Raw genomic sequence first — 19,587 nt, 5'->3', positions numbered from 1 at the left:
CTCTGTAACGTATTTTTTAATTCGGAGTCTGGCCATTCGCGGCGCAAAAGCCACTTGGCGGTAAGATTTCAAGCTAACAGGTTCTTTTATCTTTTATTCTCTTTTTTCCCCTTATCTTTCTATTCACCCCCCCCTCCCCTTCTTTTCTCAATTTCCTGAACCACGTTATTAGTTAGTTCACCATATATTATTATTGCTGTTTTAAATTTTTTTTCTATTAATTTCTTTTGTTAAACTTTACTTCTATTTTGCCTTTTTATCTTATATTATGGTTACATATTTCATTTGTTACATATATATTCTTTCTCTTAATTGCATTTTTCTTTCCATAATTTTAATTTTTAAATTATTAACAAACTAATATATTCATATTTCTTTGCATTACATAACTTAATTTTTATTTTATTTCCTTAATTATGTTATTTTACCTACTTATTCAATTACCTATGTATACATTTTATTTTCCACTTCTCTCATCACTGTATTTTATTAATTCCATTCTGTACAATTATTTACTTTATGTCATTCTGTTTATATTTTCTATATTCATTGGTTGTTACCTTGTTCTGTTCTTAGCCCTGATGAAGGCTTGAAATTCTGGCCGAAACGTTTGTACGATTAAATAAGTTACTTCAACTTATTTGTGTTTTATTTTGACCGCACCCCCAACCACCTTCTTCTCGTATAGGTCATCCACGATCAACTCTCTCATGAGGATTAAAATAATTAAATTGAAAAAATAATTAGACCTTTAAATTCAATGTTTAAGAATTTTAAATTTACAGTTGGAACAACCTAGATGACTAAGTTGCCTAGAACACCTGTGAAGGTTGAATACTAAAACGTTTTTTTAAAGCTTCCTAGAGTCCTTGAAGAAAACAGGTTCATCTAACCTCACCATTTCTGCTGCATTGTTGCAGCGATTGGAATCTTTTCTATGCATCGATAATAGGCTTAATCGATATATTTCTTATTTTAACACTATCGATTACAACTTGAATGCCGATCTTACGGATTACACACCTAAGGCAACTGTGATTTTGTTTATTAGATTATATTTCAGAAGAGTTATTAGATTCTTTTTCAGGCTGGGAATAATATGGAAATAATTCAGTGCATGAGAACGTAATTTTCTATGAACCGTATCTAATTTATGTGTGTCTATGGAAGTTGCCCTCTTAACTTTTTTAATGATTCGTTCATAATACAATCTTAAAACATAGCATGACCATTTCTGGGGCTGAATACAAGTATTGCAATTATACAGGTTTTATAAAACTATGGTGTAATTTCATACAGAAAATCCAAGTTTTGTATTGCTCTATGCAAATCACTGTTTTTTCTTTGAATAGGAAGTGATAGCTAAAAAAATTTTAAGTTGGCTAATCCAAAATAAACCACAAAAATATGTAGAATCTAACAAAGCATTTTGAAAAACATTTTTGTTCAATAAGCTTTAACTTCATGTTAGTTAAAATGAGGTATGTTATGGAATAAACTGAGATAATTTTGATATTACCAAAAACAAATAGTATTTTTTTAAAATAAAATAACGTCTAGTTTACTTGTAATTTGTTGTAATTTAGAATTATTTTACTCAAAGATTTTTTCCAACCCAGGCAAGACACAAATACGACTTACTTAAAAGATATATATACTAAACTTAAATTTTCCGCTTTTCCTTTAAGGAATGGGATAATCTTAAGGATCTTTTGGACCTCTGGAAGATCTAATGGAACAATCTTAACGTTTTTGTTAACCACCTTTCATTCTACTCCTCTATCCTCTTGGTCTTCACATCCACTTTCACTCATTTTTGTGTATTTCTTCCACACAGTAAGGTAGGTGGTAGGCGTGTCCCATTTTGTTCATTAATTTGTTTCTTTTTTTTCTTTATCTTTATTTTGTTTTTATTTCCCGTCTTTTTAAATTTCCCTTTTATCTACTTTTTAATTTGTCATTATTTCCGTTTTCATTAATTGTCTATTACCTTTTTGTAATTCTTTTTTATTTATATTTTTCACTGTACACTTTATTTTTACTTTTTATTAAATTTACTTCGTTAATTTTTAAATAAATTTTCACATATTTAACATCATATATATTTTATGTTATATATTCTCTTACTTTGTTAAAGTATTTCAGTTATATCTATCTTTTTCAGCCCTGCAAAGTGGAACGAAACGTTGGCTTACAATTAATAGTTTAGTACTACTTGAAGTGCAATTAACTTAATTAAATGCAATTGTTTTTGAGTTATCCCTTCCTATTTAAGAAAAACGTGATATTCTTTAAATCCCCCCCCAAAAAAAGTTATCTGTACGGAATCGGGTCATTGTCCATCAGAACTATCTAGTTGCTAATGAGGTCTGAGGTCCGTTGATCCTGAAGTATCCTGTATACTAGGGTTGTGGAATTCGGAGTTTATGGCTATATAAATTATTTTGAGATACTTTCCCATAAGCCAAAACAGAGGCCGATGACCCCTAGGAACTCTAACTTGGCCAACACTAAACCCAGTTCAAAGGTCATCCACCTGTTAAATTCCCCTTCTGAGTCACTAAGTGCCCCGATAAAGCCAGCTCCAATGGAAAGTATCGACAAAATACATAATAGATTCGCTAATCGGTTCAGTGAACCCAAATAGGCAGTAAATATTTGTAATATGTAACTGTCAGGCAGTCTATAGCGTAAGGCACAGCAGCTAACAGTGTTATATGGGAGTTAATCAATCACTAACGAGCCGGCAGCCAAGGCGGTATAAACAACATCGATTCTTAGCCTAATCGATAGGCTCACGCCATCCTTTAGATCCGTTTTGAGGACAAAGTCTTGTAAATAACACCATTAAATAACAAATACCAAGTTAACAAGATTAAGATGCAAAAACGTCAACTGAACTTCAAATTCAAATATATCCGAAGGCCCTACCAAGGTAATTCAAAATTCATGAATATTTCGATCCAGTTACATTCATAGAAGTACTACAACTACTAAATTCTACTAAACTTGAACACAAACGTTAAAAAAGTATTTAAAGAATATAGTATTGTATTATTGTATTCCATAGAGTATTTTGCCTAAAAAAAGATGAGGCAACTTTACCCGGAAATACAATCCAAATTAGAGTGAATATAACTGAAGCAATTCAGAACGGATCAGAAATAAATCCTTTTCACAGAAATTCCATTTCCAGAAGCATGTAAATTCATTTCAGTCGTTTCCCATACCTAAAAATAGTCTTTCAAATTTACGTGCTTTAATGATCAAGAACAGCAGCAAATCGTCCAAGTAACTATAATGAATATAGAATATGATCTTGAAAAAAAAAATGATTTGAATTTCCTCTCATTAAATCGAGAAAAGTATATTTAATAAAAGGAATACAAAGTTTTTAATAACCTTTGGGAAATGCATGATTTTCTTTACATTTTTGTACTATTATTAAAAAAAATTTTAATCCCATCAAAAGTAGAAAAATTAATTATAAGTTGACGTAACTGACAAAGTGTGTTTGATTTTCTAAACATTTGATGGAATGTGATACATTTCCAAATTGTAAATTTTATGTCAAGGCGCTCTTAAGAGTGATGAGAATTGATAACATTCAATCATAGAAGAAGTATCAACAGTAAGGTAAACTAACAAATTTATAATAGAAATTAAAATAAAGGAACATAGACTATTAATAAAAAAAAAAATTCAATATATGTGTTCATATAAAAATATCATACCCATGAATCAGCAGAATAATCATAGAATTGAACCGACTTACCTGGAAATAAAATAAAAATCAATTAGTACATAATTACAATAAGAAATGTATATATTATAATAGAATCTTCTTAGAACAAAGGACGGATATATATAAACTAACACTAGATAAATTTAGCATTAGAAAGGTTTTTGGAAGACTTTGTTACATCCAGGTGGTAAGGTTCTCAGCATCAAATACCGATTAACACTTCAGAGAAAGCTTTACCTTTGTATAAACCCTAGAGTGGACCTAAGTCCGATCAGGAAGGTAGTACTGCATTTTAGAATTTCTATTCTTTGAGTAATTGTTGAATTCGGTTTTATTTGTATAGATCTTACAGACTTCTAAATTTAATTTTTCACATTTCAGTAGCCAATTACAGACTCTAATATCGGCTTCAAGGTATATGTAAATTTTATTGGTCAAAACTAGAACGATAATACTGAAAGAATAGTTGACCGTATAATCGATTGAAAGACCACAACACTTGATATATTTGTATGCAATAGACGTAGAATAAGTGCAGATCTAAGAAATGTATATATATCCCCAACTTAAGCAGATCTAGAGCATTATACTGTAAATTTGTTAATAATCATTGAGATAAATGTAGCTTGAGTCATGTAGAAGAAAACAAGAGGAAATTCGATCACTCCAGCAACAAAATTCGACAGCTATTTTTCATCTAAAACTATCTAAAACGAGTTGCAGGCCTACCTTCTACCCCATAACCCCTGATGAAGACCTGACACTCATGTCGAAACGTCGGCATAAAATAAATAAATATGGTTTTGTTTATTTATTTTGTTCTTTGCTGACCGCACCCCCAATAAAGTTCTCCGATGATTAAAACTATCAACGATGTTCATATTGATTAATAACGTCGAATGAGGTTGATATGTCTAAATATGATGATGACAGGAAATCCTTACGTTTGTTTAAAATAAAATTTAATTCACAAACAGTTGACCTGAATGGATCTTGCTAGACAAGATTGTTTTCAGTGCCAAATGTTAATGCTTTAATACATAACAAAATAATAAACCACTATCCGATAACAAACCTAGGAAGAAGAAAATTGCTTCATTCCTCACCTCAAAATATTTTAGCAGACAGTAGTATTCATGATGTGTTAAATTTAAAAAGTTTTAACATGCTAAAAGTTATAACATCCTATACTAAATAAGTATAGGATTGTGATCAGCCCAATTTTAAGTCCATGTTATATGTTAAAAGAAAAAGAACTCCTAGCAGATTTTCTGGGGTCAATCTTGTAATCTATAAGAGAAAATCTCCAACAGCTTCGTCTAATCACCTTTCCTCTATCTCATTTATTCCTTTTTTCCTATTACCTTATTAAAGTTTATAAACCAAAACCAAAACAACATGAACTAAAAGTAACAAACCTATCAAAACGACATACAAAATGGCGTAGAGCTCAGCTGGTCTGTTTCGTGACGGCAGTCTTCATTTGCAGATCAATTAACAGATTCTGAACTTAAATGTTATATTGTTTTAAACATGTTAAAAAAGGAATTATTTATCAATTTACATGTTAATCTAGTGATCAAGATTACGCTTAGCTAGTCAAAACTATGTTCAAATCGATTTAGATCCTAAGTACTATTGTATGATGATAACTATGAATTAATTTAAAATGAAATAAGCAAGTTACAACAGTAAATCAATGTGATTTTTCTTTTTTGCTTTATTTACCATATTTGTAAGGGGAAAGTTGTAACCGAGTCAAATATTCGACAGTCAGTCTTTAATGGTAATATCCATATTAGCATCTCTAAGGTAAAAAATCATTTTTGGCCATTTTTATGTCTTTGTGTCTGTGCTAGAATTACCTCTTGAACGGATGGGCTGATTTTGTAACAGTTGAAAAAGTGTTTTTTTTTGTTTTTTTAATGAATAAAAATGCTTTATGGGACGTAGAAGCCAATCATTGCCTGCCGACTGTTTCACTTTCGATTACAGTGGCGGACATTCTTCGAGGCCAATCTGAGCTACAAGGGCGTGGTCGACTTCCCTCTTTTTGGCTTCACTTTTTCTCTAAACGAGATCAGGGTATGCCATTTCCCCTTCCTATTTTACTTTAACAGATCTAGGATGACTAATTTATCTGTTTTAAATATTATGATAATTAGATAAACTTTATTAGTTTCAAAGAGGAAAAACTAAAATATTACAGTTTTAAATATATACTATTACATAAAATACTATAAACAAAGGTCAGATTTAATAGGTAAAATATTTAATGCCGTTTATTGTTTAAATGAATATATCTATTTTATTAACTTCTCTCCGAGATTATTTAAAAATATCTAATAACAACACAGAAGATGTCTTCCCGTCCCCCGTTTTGCGGATTATACCATACTTCTTCGGTACTCCCGTCTACTTTCCATAATTAGCCCGACCAAAGTCGATCTCCAAACGATAATTTAATAGCATGCCTACTGTAAAACTAAAAAATATAACCTTTCTACAAAAACATCGACATATGAAATTAATAAAAATCGATATTAGCTGATTTCAAAACAATTATGGGAAGGTAACACATCACTAGTATTTTTGAGTGCATAATACAACACTATCTACAATAAATCTATAAATGCATTACAAAAAATATCAAAACCACCAGATCCACAATAAATAGTAAACAGAGACACTGAAACACAAGCATTTGGCCCAGCGAAATAACTTCAAATAAACTTAAAGCTCATACCCATAAAACAGTAACTATATGAAGGTAAACATTATAATCGTAGATAGATAAATTGATGAATTTACCTTCTTTATCAGCTTCGACTATCTGTAGGTTTTCGTACACCAATACAATTCGGTGTAAGATGACATACATATACATACCTTCAGTTAAAGGCGATTATAATGTTTTATAAATTGTTAAGACATATGTTAAAATATATTATTTATTTTTTAGAATTGAAACATGATTAACGGATATGGAAAGTATAGTAACATAACTCTAAGCTAACTTACAAGCTCACGATTAACGATGGCATTGTTCTAATATGATAGATGAATACGTATTAAAAAAAAAAAAGAAATGAAAAAGGGAGTAACTCGATCCCCACTACCCCGTGTTTGGAAAAGAGGAAAGGTTTCAACAGGTTGTTACAGTGCTAAACTGTAAGCACGGCGAATGTGCAAGTTGTTCCGAACGTCTTCTATCCGAGCTTTACAGACCAGAAAATCATTAAGGCAGATGTTAGATTTAATTTTCAATAAAACAAAAGTTGACAAGAAAACATATGACACTAAAGTAGTTATCTGGAAATTTCTCTGAACAATTATCCGTAAAATGGTTAAAAACTTAGGAATACCTAAGTTATGAAGGCACTATGTAACAATAATTGTATGGACAAATGACAAAATGAAGTTTTTTATTTATTTATTTTGTATTCTGACGTAGATGTATTCTGTAGGTTGTACCGCACGTCATTACTTTTTGACACCCCTACTAGCTCCAGGACACTCTGCAAGACGACTATGTTTGGAATACGTTGGAATTCCAAATATAATAAAACATTTTTTTCCTCTGTTGTGCCACTAATAAATCAAATCAGTTATATTTTGTTGAGATGTAAAAATAGCAACAGTAAATTTTTCTGAGATCATTGTTCGTTAATAGATGTAACAGGTTCAATCGTACAGACAAAATTACATAAAAAAAGAAGAAACCTCTAATTATAGATATTGACCGTTGTTAATCTACGGCATAAACATAATTATGAATTCAACTAGAATTTTAAAACGAATAAAAACAAATATGGAAAAATATCTCAAGCTACGAAGAAAGCAAATCTTTTTGTAAAATATTAGACATAAAAAATAGAATATAAAAAGTGTAATGGGCATTGCAGATCACATCTCATCTGGAGTTTTCACTGTGCAGAGGAAAACTATAAAATGCTACACATTTTGTAATATTCACTTTTCATCAATGCCTTTATTTATTAGTTGTTTTGATTAAGGACTCGGAGTTCTACCCAAATCATTATGATCTACAATTTTCTATTTTATATGATGGTAAATATTTCAATATCTTGTTCTTCAGAATTATTCTCAGTTTGGTCATATGGTTGCTATTCCCCAAACTCAAATCATATGAAAAAAAAAGAAGAAAAAGTAAATGGAATTGTTACCACAGAATAAAATAGAAACATTATGATCCTGAAGATGGAAGAATAGCCCAAAAACTTTTTAAAAAATGTATGAAAAATAGTAACTGATAAGGAGGATTATTCGCAAAATACTTTATACAATATGAGGCTATGGACGAAACCACTCATTAAAATTAATTTGATATCTGAAAAGGCTCTGTGAGTAAAATAGGTCTCGTTCGAGTCATATGGCCTCTAAAATTAACCTAGTTTTATTTTTACATGATTCCAGATCACGACGTGTTCCAATGTTAGCACCCTCAAGGAGTATGGATGCCATGGCAACTTGTCAATACGGTGACGATGAGATGGGACAAGTTAGCGGAGAGCCCCAAAACAATCCACCGTAATCCAATAGCCAAGGCCATTATGAGTGAGTAACATCATCAACCTTCCAATAAGCAGCTAGCAGCTCTATCCTATGGCTCCTGTATTGGAAAATAATATCGGATAACCCCATTACAAGGGACACCTGCGCGCTACATCTCTTGGGACAGCCCACGTGTCATCGTCGATCCCAAGCTCAACGTTGCCTTCGAAATTGATTACTGAGCTTTTAAAAGAATAACATAGCTCCACTGACGTTCAAAGCTTCGGGTTGCTGAGTGTGATACATCAGCAGTAGTGAAAGGTCCGAAAGGGCTGGGATGGAAGGAGAATTATACCGTTGTAGCATTCAATTGAGAGATGATTACAGATTTTCTGGTATTTTTCTTTCTCCAGTCATTCTTCAATTAAGCCTGTCCTAATTTGCGGTGCTAAGTCTCCAGATGTGTGTCCAACATCATTGGAATACAATAGAAAATTCAAATCAATGAAAACTTATTTCAAATCGACGTACATAAACATACTTTATTGTAATTTTGTATTACCTTTTTGGACCCAATAGGAACCCTAAAAAACTTGTGATGGAATGGCATTGGAGTACTATAATTATTTGCCAATAAAATTAAGTCTCTTTGTTATTACAAATAAATTAGTACATAAATAGCAATACATTCTAAACTAGCCGGTTAACATTTAATATCCCAGCTTATATTGTATATATAAGCTGGGATATAAATTTATAACTTTTATGACTAATGCAGAATATTAAAAAAAAAGTCCAAAATCTGATCAAAAGTAGCCCGCTTTAAACAATTTATCACCTCTCATTAAATGTTGGGAATGGACGATGGCCGAGGCACCTTCGTGTATGTCATGAGCCGATTTGCAATTTTAATTTCGGAAGTGTTCTACGGTGGAAATTTCACGAGCCTAATAGGCTGCAAACAGTTATGAGAATGGTCATGTTTTCGCATATTGAAACCGTTATCCACACCGGGGAATATAATTCGTTTATCAAAGCCTGGGCTTGAGAAGTCCAATTAGACATTCTTCACGAGCTTGTAACGGTGGCGAAACAGTATATAGCGGCAGGTAATGAACACAGGAACATATGATAGATTATTTTGGATTCACTTGAAATTTTATAAGTGCAATGGAATAGTTTTAATATTTATGCAAAGATGAAAAAACACTATTATTGGGTCCAAGTGCTTCCTTTATTCCCTTCCCTACAATTCCACACTTTTGCATAACAACCAACCGATTCACTTCTACTCCACAATAAAAAACTTTAAGAGTCACCTTCCACCAATACATCTCTTGGAATAATCATATTTCCCAGATTACCCGCAAATTTATAACTGTACTTAAACAATTCCTAAAATTTCGTGATTTCATTCCTCAGAGAATATCCGTCAGCTCCACTTCGACTACGATTCCTTGGTCAAGGGTGGGGTATCTACAGGTCTGAAGTTGTGACTGAAGAGACTCATGAATTGCTTCGTAAGATTTATCTTCGGGTCTCCCAGGCGCTCTCATGTCTCGCGTTGGTATACCAGTGGCTCTCTTCAACCTCTCGAAGGCAATTCCTCCTTGTTGTTTTCATATTCCAGGTTTTTACAATTAAAAAAAAAAACTGATCTATATTCTTGATCTCCTCACTCTACGATAATCCATCCATTCATTAAACACCAGATACCAACCAACCGATTTATATGTGTCCACCATAGAACTGTCTCCTTTTGCTAATCCTTCATCATACGTGCAACCTCCTGGAATTCTCTTCCATTCTTTCCTTTAAATAACAGCTATTTCTTCACCTACTACATAACCGAACCTCGGCATCACTGTGAGCTATGTATACAGCTATTATTGATTATCATTTTAAATTATACTTTAACTTAAGGTTTTTATGTTATATCAACATGTACACTGAACCTTTTTCAAAAGCCTGCATGTTAATTAACCTCAATTTATGTACAATGTATTTATTCTTAGGGAACATTTATCTCAGAATAAAATAGTTTTTTCACATCAAATTATAAATGAAAACAAAAGTCAACCTCACTCAAATTACTCAAACCTACAAGTTGTTTCTTATTTGTACACTGTTAATAATTTTAACAACAATTAACTACATTGGTAATAATTATAATTAGTAGGGAAAAATAAACCTAAAGCCTCACAAATTTTAGTTAATAGCTAACCAATAAACGGATAAAGAATTCAGGAATACATACCACCAAATTAACACCGTCTAAACCACAGCAGTACGTCAAAGGCCAACTCCATATTCTGACTAACCGAAATTTAGGTTTCGAAACGGACACAAAAAGTGAAACACTAAGAATTAATGTCACATCATCGAGATCGTTTAAACCTCACTTCAGATAAAGAACTTATTTCTAGCTATCATGACGTAACTCTATAAAGATAAAGCTTTCGAGAAGACGGCAAAGAAAATCATTTCAAGAACTTGAAAAGATAACTTCGATGCGATCAAATCAGGAAAATTTCTCAATGAAGAATTTATAAAATTATTTTGAATCTCTTCTTATGTAAGATAACTAGATTGAAAATAACCTCTATAAAAATACTACATACCTCTTTTATGTTTGAGCAAAACAGTTAGGTTTAACCTAATTAAAAATTAACACTAAAGTTAAAATACATTTAATGTAGCTTTTTTTTATTTATTTATTAACAGATTACATCGTTGAAGCAGATGTGGTCAGAGGCTATAAAAAAGATGATTATAATAAAAAAAAATCCTGAACAATGATTTATTATTGTAAAAAGCATTTGTAGAAAGCTAGTCCTGGTGGCGGTCAATAAAGGTATCAAAATAGTAGAAGAAAACTATTTATTGTTAATCAATGTTTCGCCTCACTTTGCAGGGCTTCGTCAGGGCTGTCAGATTGAAACACAGCAAACGACTTGAATCATCATTCCATACGACCGAACTTTTTTCTTACAATATACTTCATACGGTTAACTACATTCATACATTCATAATTCTTTTTTTAATTAATGAGTGACCTTAATTTTCTTGTTCGGTAATCCTAATTTTTGCTGATAGAACCCCATCGTTTTAAGTAGTTCGAACTAGCGAGAATCCACTGTACATAAATATAAATTAGCTCTAAATCCTATCTGCTTTTGAATACTCAGGAATGATGGTTTTTAACAAACGAGGTGCCTAAAGAAAATTTAATGGAGGGGTGATGGATTCTAATTTCAATTCTTAAATTCACTACAAATTTAATATAATAAAAGTTATTTTAGAATGTAAAAGGTTTCGAAACTCCATGGGTGGTAAAACGGGATGGGTCGGGTTTCCAAGATACGGAAGCAGGCAACGCGACCCTTCTTTGGAAACGTGCTCAACCCTACGGTTTAAAGCCTAATACTTAACCACTTTTGAGATAACGAAGTAAGAAATACCACCCGGTGGACCCATGTCTATTATTCTGTGACAACTCAACAGAGGACCATAACCGTGCACGCATAACGGGACAATCGCGGAATCGATCCGCGTGTATTCCTGCAGGTCAGATCGGCGGATTTCTAGCCTGTTACTCCTAATAATGAAATGATACAGCAAAAAGAATCGTCATATAATGTATTGTCATATTAAATAAAACTGTTCAACAGTACTTAAAAATTAAAATAACACAAAATGTCTCAACAAAGGTACATATGAAACAATAAAAAATCACTTCTTTTTTTTAAAAAGTTCATAACATAGATTGTTCATACATGCCTAGTTTCTTGTCTGCCATAAAATAAGGTAACGGAATAGTAACTTATCATCTTGTTCTTTCTTTGAATACCTTTTCTCAAAAGCGCTCAATCCATCAGTAAGACTGATTTTTTATTTCAGTCCTGCACAAAACGAAGTGTCATGTATCCTTCACCGCCACATTGGTTAATTTATTTAAAGCTCTAGATTTTTTTTCTAAGTTTAAGTTAGAGGCCCTATTGCCTCTATGTGTAGAGTGAGATGTACTCACGCATTTAAGAACTCACGTACAGTCATGTTCTGAAAAGTGTATGTCCATAACTTAAAAATAATCATTTGCTACTTTCAGTAAATTCGAAATTATCTTTTTTTTTCTTTTAGATTCGGATAATAGGGATGTTCAGCAAATCAAGTCTAATGTATCAAAAAATCGATAGTAAAATCGACCATACACCATCTCTTATATCGAGATACATCGAAACGGGAGATGAAGACCCTTGTTTACAGGTCCTGGAAGGCGTGGCGGAGAAGGCTGTATTAGCAACCCTTGGGAGGGAGCCAAGCCATCCCTTAGCGCCATCTATTATATATTATTTTAAAAGGGAACCATTGCTACACCGCTTCTCTCTCTTGCAATTTACAGCGCCCGCATTCATAAATATGTACAAATTATTATTTCCACATCTTTACAAGCCGGCAATGCAGAGCTGTCTGACTCTTCATTCTCGCCTTAGGAACGTTGGGGAATAAATATTAAATGAAAAGAAAAAAAACTAAGATAAGAGGTTCTGAAATTGCTTTTATAAAACCTAAATAACAAAAAGGGCTTTATATTTATCGTGTACAGTAAATCAAGAATTATTACAGTAGGGAGTTGAGTTGAAATATCATATATACATTTTGCAAAACTTTTTTTATTATTAGATTAATGCACTAAAAGGATTAACAAGATACAAGATAAATATTGATTTTGAATGTAATTAAAATGCTCCTACAGATTTTGAAAAAATAATTAAAATGTCGATTATAAATATTTGATGATAGAAAGGCGAGCAAAATTTTTATATATTAGTAAATCAATTTCAACAGGGGTGAAAACATGACTGCTAAATAGATAACAGTCCACTTTTAAATATGCAGTCAAATTTTTTTAGAACAAAAAACTTAAAAAATAACCGTTGACCAGCAACTATAACCGTCCGCGTGCTTCTGCAAAATTATATCATAAAATTAAATAAAAAATATTATATTTAAAGAGGGTGTGGAAGGAAGGTATAAGGAGAGGGAAGAGAAAAGGAAGGATTTAGAAACAGAAAGGATAATCAAAACTATCCTTGAGAGAGAGCTCGCCATTGGTGTTTTAGACTTGATCAGTATATTTTAAAAAATTAAAATTCGAATTATTAATTAATTAATGATTAATAATATAAATTAAATAGTTAAACTCTTCCAATTTTAAAAAGTAACTGTTATATTTTTAATGTAAGAATATGGTCTGGGTGGTGGTAAAGGTACAAAAATAGCTGGAAAAAAAAAAAAATATATATTATTAACCGACGTTTCACCCCACTTGATAGGGCTTCATCAGCTCTAAGTCCAGAAATATGAATCGATATTCCCTCACACTTCTTTCTGGACTCAGCTCTGACGAAACCCTGCAAAGTGGAGTAAAACGTTGGTTACTAATAAACAATTTTTCTACTATTGTTGTACCTTCCTGGACGACTATTTAGACCATGTTCCTACAATAAATATATAATAGCTAATTGTTGAAAATGAAAAAAGTCAGACTAACGACCTTCAAATATTATACATTGAATGTGAACCTGAAAAGTATATCTTGTACTTTTATAATTGTTAATTAAAAAAAAAAAAGTTAGACTATTAAACTGTAAGGAAAACAAAGTTAAACAATAACGCTTCGCTAATTTAGTAACCCATTCATAGCTCACCTGCTTAGCCATAGCCAGTTTGATTTAAGTTTTGAATCGTGTGGGAACAAACGTATTAAATCTACTTTTCGTACACTGGGATCTGTAATTTATTGAAGCTGATGCAGATTCGTAAGCATGGAGCGTTGCTGCATAGCCTCTAACTGAAGGAATAGGGACAATGATCAAATGCATACAAGGGAAACAACTGAATAATATCGGATCTTTCGCTTTAGGTTAAATTTTGCAACAAAAAAACATCTCTTGACGACATGGTGGCCGAGAAGGATGATTTACAGGAGAAATGTGAAGCTGAGCACAGCTTTCAGCGGATCGATATCGCCCCACCCAGCGTGCTAGTATAGGCCTCGAGTAAAGTGTCTAGACCGAGAGCAGACGGAGCCGTACTCTCTGTACCAACGTCAGTCGTAGGATATAGCTCTGAACGAGTGCAGATGAATCTTATGAATACAGAGCATACTATTAATGAAGTATTGACAATTATCACTTAATTCACTCGACAAAATAAATTATTTGATCCAAACTTTGCAAAACCGAGTCAAACATATAAATAAGTTTAAGAAAAATCGAGTTTCATATTTTCATTATTAGTTATTACATTCCATAGATAGATTTATTTATTGATAGATATTACAATCTGCCACACAGTTGTGGGCAATAGGTAATAGTGATGAATGATCTCATACATACTAAAATAAAAAAATAAAATAAATTAAAAAAAACTCTTAAAATATATACAAACAAAAGAATAGACAAGATGAACATAATCAAACTATCTGTATGAAAAATAAATAAATAAAATAAAATAACATAATGAGAAAATAATATATACAATATTTACACAATCGACCTGAGGATCCCCCACGTATGAGGGGTAGAGCAGAGCTCAAGAGATTCCAGCGCATCCCTCTCGCCGCATCACTGGTAATGAGCCAGTGGAGGCTGAGCAAGTGCGCTAAAGCCATAAACACTCAACTTGAGTGGAGAATCTGACCATTATTACATTCCAACATTAAATTTAAGGATTTGCCAGAATGAAGGCATGCAGACTGGGACTAGAAAATAGTGAAATTCTTAATAGGAACCGTAATTCTGGAAGAAAGAGTGACAAAAGATGTAGCAAAACTAGTAGTAATGGCGGGGGATATCACCGGATTAAATGTTTAAAGATCATGTATCGATCTTTTCACTTTCTTGAGACTGGTAATTATTGTTTGATTAAAATCAATTGTATCCAAATTAAAGTCTCAAAACATTCTTCCAATTTGGGCATCCGCATAGACAATTCTTTGAGATCAATTCTTCCAATTAGGGCATCCGCATAGACAATCTTAAAACACCAATTTAAACTCACATAAAATATTTAGAAAACTTTTTGCAGCCTATTCTGCCCAGGTCATTAGTTTCAGTTAAAATTACCCTATTTGGTAACTATTTCATTAACATTAAAACTTTTAATTATGATCAATTTAATGTTTACGATTACACCTTGCTATAATAACAATGTTTAAAGCTATTACTTCATTTTTTACTAAGAGACACCACAAACTTTGAGCTACAACACTTCCAAGAAGTGGCAAGAGAAGCAAAGTGTGTAGTATTGACAGAGCCGAAGAAGGGTTAAGGCGAGATATCAGTTGACAAAGGGCTTGATTAATACTGGGGTGATATGGCCCTTGATACCATTTGGGATTTGGAGCTGTTTGGTTTGGAAGGATCTCAGAATCCAAAATATTTCTAAACGTCCGTTGAAGGGAATATGTAGTCTTCACACCTATCAGTCAGTCCGTTTCTAATGTACCAGAATTAAGAAATCCACAATAATTCCCATTTGTAGCTTGTATTTCGATTAATAGTTAGGAATTCTGGATCCACAATTATCACCAACAAACGTACAAATCTTAAGTATCTAAGCCAATAATTGACAGAATTCAAAGAAGAAAATGGTGGGAAACCCGAAAGGTACTCCATTACTGATGTCATATTTTAGTTTTTCTTTAAATATAAATGATAAATTAATACAGTGTTTCATTAGTGCTTAAAAAAAGACAATAGATTCCAATAAAAAATAGTGGATGAAGAGAAGAGAATAATATACCAATATAATTTCAAAATACCAATACAATACAAAAAATATACCAATTGTGTGTGCTGAATATAGTTTATTGATAATACTATATTGTTTATATGAATCCTCATTATAGCTAATATCTCGAATGAATTCAAGAGAAGAAAACACCTAATGCGAAAGTTCTCGCAGAAGTAAACTAGTATTATTTAAATAAATATAAATTAATTCAAGACTATGAATGTAAAAAAAAGAAATCTACAGAGAAAAATAAGGATTATTCCCTGTTTAATGTGGCCTTTAAGGAAGGCAAGCGCAAGGAGCCTCGAGTTAGATCCAATTAACAAATTGGATGAAAAGGATTCCAATTGCAGGCCCAAAAGTGGATGTAAAGGAATCCAATCTTGTTAATTAAATTGTCCCCAGCTCATTGTAGGTCTAATGGGGTCGGGGCCTTCTAACCCGGAATTATGAGGAGAGCTATCCGTCTATTTCAATTAATATCCTGTTTTCTCCCAATTATTATCAGGAGATAGTTACTTAAGATATCAAATAATAGATTTCCTCCGAGGGGATTATAAAATTCTTAAAAATATTATAACGGGATAAAATCCGTTGTTAATTATCATAACTTTGTTAATTAAACTTAAAACAAAATATAAACGATATTCAAGAATCGAGTGACACTTTTTTTAAAAAAAGGATTTGAAACTTGATAGGTATTAGTTATGGTGAATGAATCTTCTTTTGAAAGTCGACGTTCTGAAACAAAAAATCAGCAAAATCCCTGAACATTTTTTAACGATTCTTTAACTTTTCACAGACTGAACAGAGAATTAAACACACGTAAAGAACAAAATAGTTCCAGTTTATGTATGAAATACATAAAAAAATCTTTGCGGAAAAAACACCGATATAAAATTAGATATTTTTTGAGAAAACTTCGTTTAAAATATCTCTTTTTATTGGAAGATAAACAGCTGGAAAAAATACATATTATTAACCGACGTATTACTCAACGTTGTCGGGCTTCAGCAGGGCTTACAGAATGCAGGAAAATCAAATAATCAAGGCTTAAGATATGTCAATAGATTAGAGAGATACAGTCTTTATCAATTTTATGATTGACTGATTGACGGATCTGTTGCAAGTGAATATGTATGGATAAATGATATGACCAAAATGAGGCGTGTTTCATGGTTTGAGACAGTAAGTAAAAAGGACTGATGTTAGGTCGAACTTGAAAAGGATAGTTAATGGCTAAGAGTGTTCTGAAAGTTTAGTGGCGGAAAGTTTACGGGAATCGATTGAAGATTTGTATTGAAAATATAACTTTTAAGCTGTGTTTAAGCTGTTCCAACGGTATTGGAATGAAATAGGATCTATTAAATTTGAAAAAAAAAATATGAAATTTTGTTGTGTGATTTTAGGCCAAGACGTAAGGTAGTTATAGTGGATCGCAATGATTTATAATATACAAATATGGGATGATATGGGATGCTATATCTTGCGATATAATATTATGATTTATTTTGTGAATTTTTATTAATAATAACCTTGAAGTTCATTAGCTCGTAATTTAATGGAATTTCACAAATACTGAATTTTTTTTTTTTTTTTTCCGAACCCTCTAAAACAGAAATAAAATGTAAGTTAGTAGTGCATTACTGTGTAGAAAGAAAAAGTAATTCGTGTTGTGTCTTACCTTTTACTACCTTTGGTATTTAAAGGTTACCTGTTATATTTAATTTTACATATGAGCTATCCGTTCAGCAACTATTTGAGTCCGGAGGTGAGGGGCCTCCTCGTGTTATATCGCGTATAATATATAAATAAAAATAAAGATAAATAAAAATAAAAATACAAATAATAAAGACAATAGATAATAGTGAAATGATAAGAGAAATAGTCTGAAATCAAAAGAAGTGTGGGGGAGGGGGTTGGGGTGCATCAGTAGATGGAGCTATGAGGTGATGTTAATAGGGTTTTTGGGACCTTTCCTGCCCTGCCACCTCGCAGGAAGGGGGGATGGGGTGATAGACTGGAATACTGGATTGAAGGAAGCAGGGAGACTGTCGAAGAATTTAATGTGTCTCCGTGTGATGTGCTGTTGTACAGTTTCTAACTGTAGTTCGTTATGAATGTGTGCCATGTTACGTCTTTCAAGAGATGTCCCTCGACATATCTTCTGTAGTGTGCTGTTTTGGTATTGTTGTAGTGATTTCAGGGCTGTTGGGTAAAGATAGTGTAGTAGTGGTGCGTTTTGTAGGAGTGATGGTCGTAGTATTACTTTGTATATGAGTAATTTGAGTCTGAGTGCAAATATATCCTACTTCTTTGCCTTTTTCATTCAGTATTTTTTTTTTTTTAAATAAAAATACTGAATGAAAAAGGCAAAGAAGTAGGATATATTTCCAAAAAAAAGTATGTTTTTTTTTTTCAATTTCTTTACAACGGTCTATCAATAAATCTAGTTTCTCACATAAATGAACCTAATATCACTTATATACTTCGAGAATATAGCATGAATGAGAGTTTAATCAATTTCTTGAAGTGGTGTTTTTTATTTAATAATTTTGTCTACTTGATCTAATCTTCTTCATTGTGCCCTGATTTTTTTTTCACAAAATGAATTAATGTTTAAAATCCTATACTTGTGTAACGTTAGCTCTCTTTCAATATATTTATGATATTATCAGTTGACTCATCTAAGTCCTTCAGCACCACCTCTCTATAACGCGATATTCCATGTTCACAAAAGCCAAGTTGTATGGCACCACTCCAATGCACACTCCAAAATTACATGTTGGACAGGTAATAGTGATTGGCAGTTTTCACACTTAGGTTCGTCCTCTTTTTTTAAACAAATATTGATTTGTTAGACTAGTATGGCTAATCTTCATCCTGGTCTGAGCTATTACTCTCAATGGATAAATAAAGAACTGCAAGAATCGCCTGTAGTTCTGTTATCTGATCTCCTCCAGAGACAATTGTGTCTCTAATTCATTTTTATATTGCTAATAATGAATTATTTTAATTTGTTTAACGGATAAAACATTGGTTGCGGATCACTGGAGAGGGGAGGTATGAGAGAGTGAATACGATTGTCAAATAAATGGAGCAAAATTGTCAAATTGAATAATTGTCAAATAGGGGAAATTATTGGTATATTATCAGTACAATAACAATAAGGACATAAGGAAGGGACCTGTACTGAAAAAGAGGTGGGGTAAATTGAAAACAGGAAGGGCTGGAGTTATAGGGTGAACGTAAAGGGGCCTCTACATGTTGGCCAAGCCAAGGCGAACTCGGACATGCACGAGCATGTGGATGGGTGGCTTGTACGAGTTGGCCTAAGCTCGTTGCCGATCCGTCGAGAGTAGGTTTTTGGACACAGATCAAAGGGGTTCGTGAGAGCGCTCGTGGACCATCTCCACCATTGTTCTTTGTCTAGTTCCTTCCAACTGAGAGCTGTTAGGAGGTTGTAGTTAATTTTTATAATAAGTTTTATATTTAATCTTATTTATTTATATTTAATTTCCTTTCAT

The 19,587-nt window shown here is 32.4% G+C and overlaps 1 protein-coding gene across 12 annotated transcripts in view; it reads right to left on the bottom strand.

Moving 5' to 3' along the window:
- Window positions 1–19,587, bottom strand: part of shep (alan shepard) — a 535,390-nt gene that overhangs the window by 135,545 nt on the left and 380,258 nt on the right. The window contains exon 1 of one of the 12 annotated variants that reach the window (XM_014428368.2): window positions 10,518–10,534. The exons of the other annotated variants lie outside the window; for them this stretch is intronic. The gene's annotated coding sequence lies outside the window, so the exon portion shown is untranslated. Of the gene's footprint in view, window positions 1–10,517; window positions 10,535–19,587 lie in introns of those variants that run through there. 12 annotated transcript variants of the gene reach the window in all.

Source organism: Halyomorpha halys, unplaced genomic scaffold (assembly GCF_000696795.3).
Source record: "Halyomorpha halys isolate HHAL.00 unplaced genomic scaffold, Hhal_1.1 Scaffold712.1, whole genome shotgun sequence".
Taxonomy (NCBI): Eukaryota; Metazoa; Arthropoda; class Insecta; order Hemiptera; family Pentatomidae; genus Halyomorpha; species Halyomorpha halys.
This window is presented reverse-complemented; position numbering and strand designations above follow the sequence as displayed.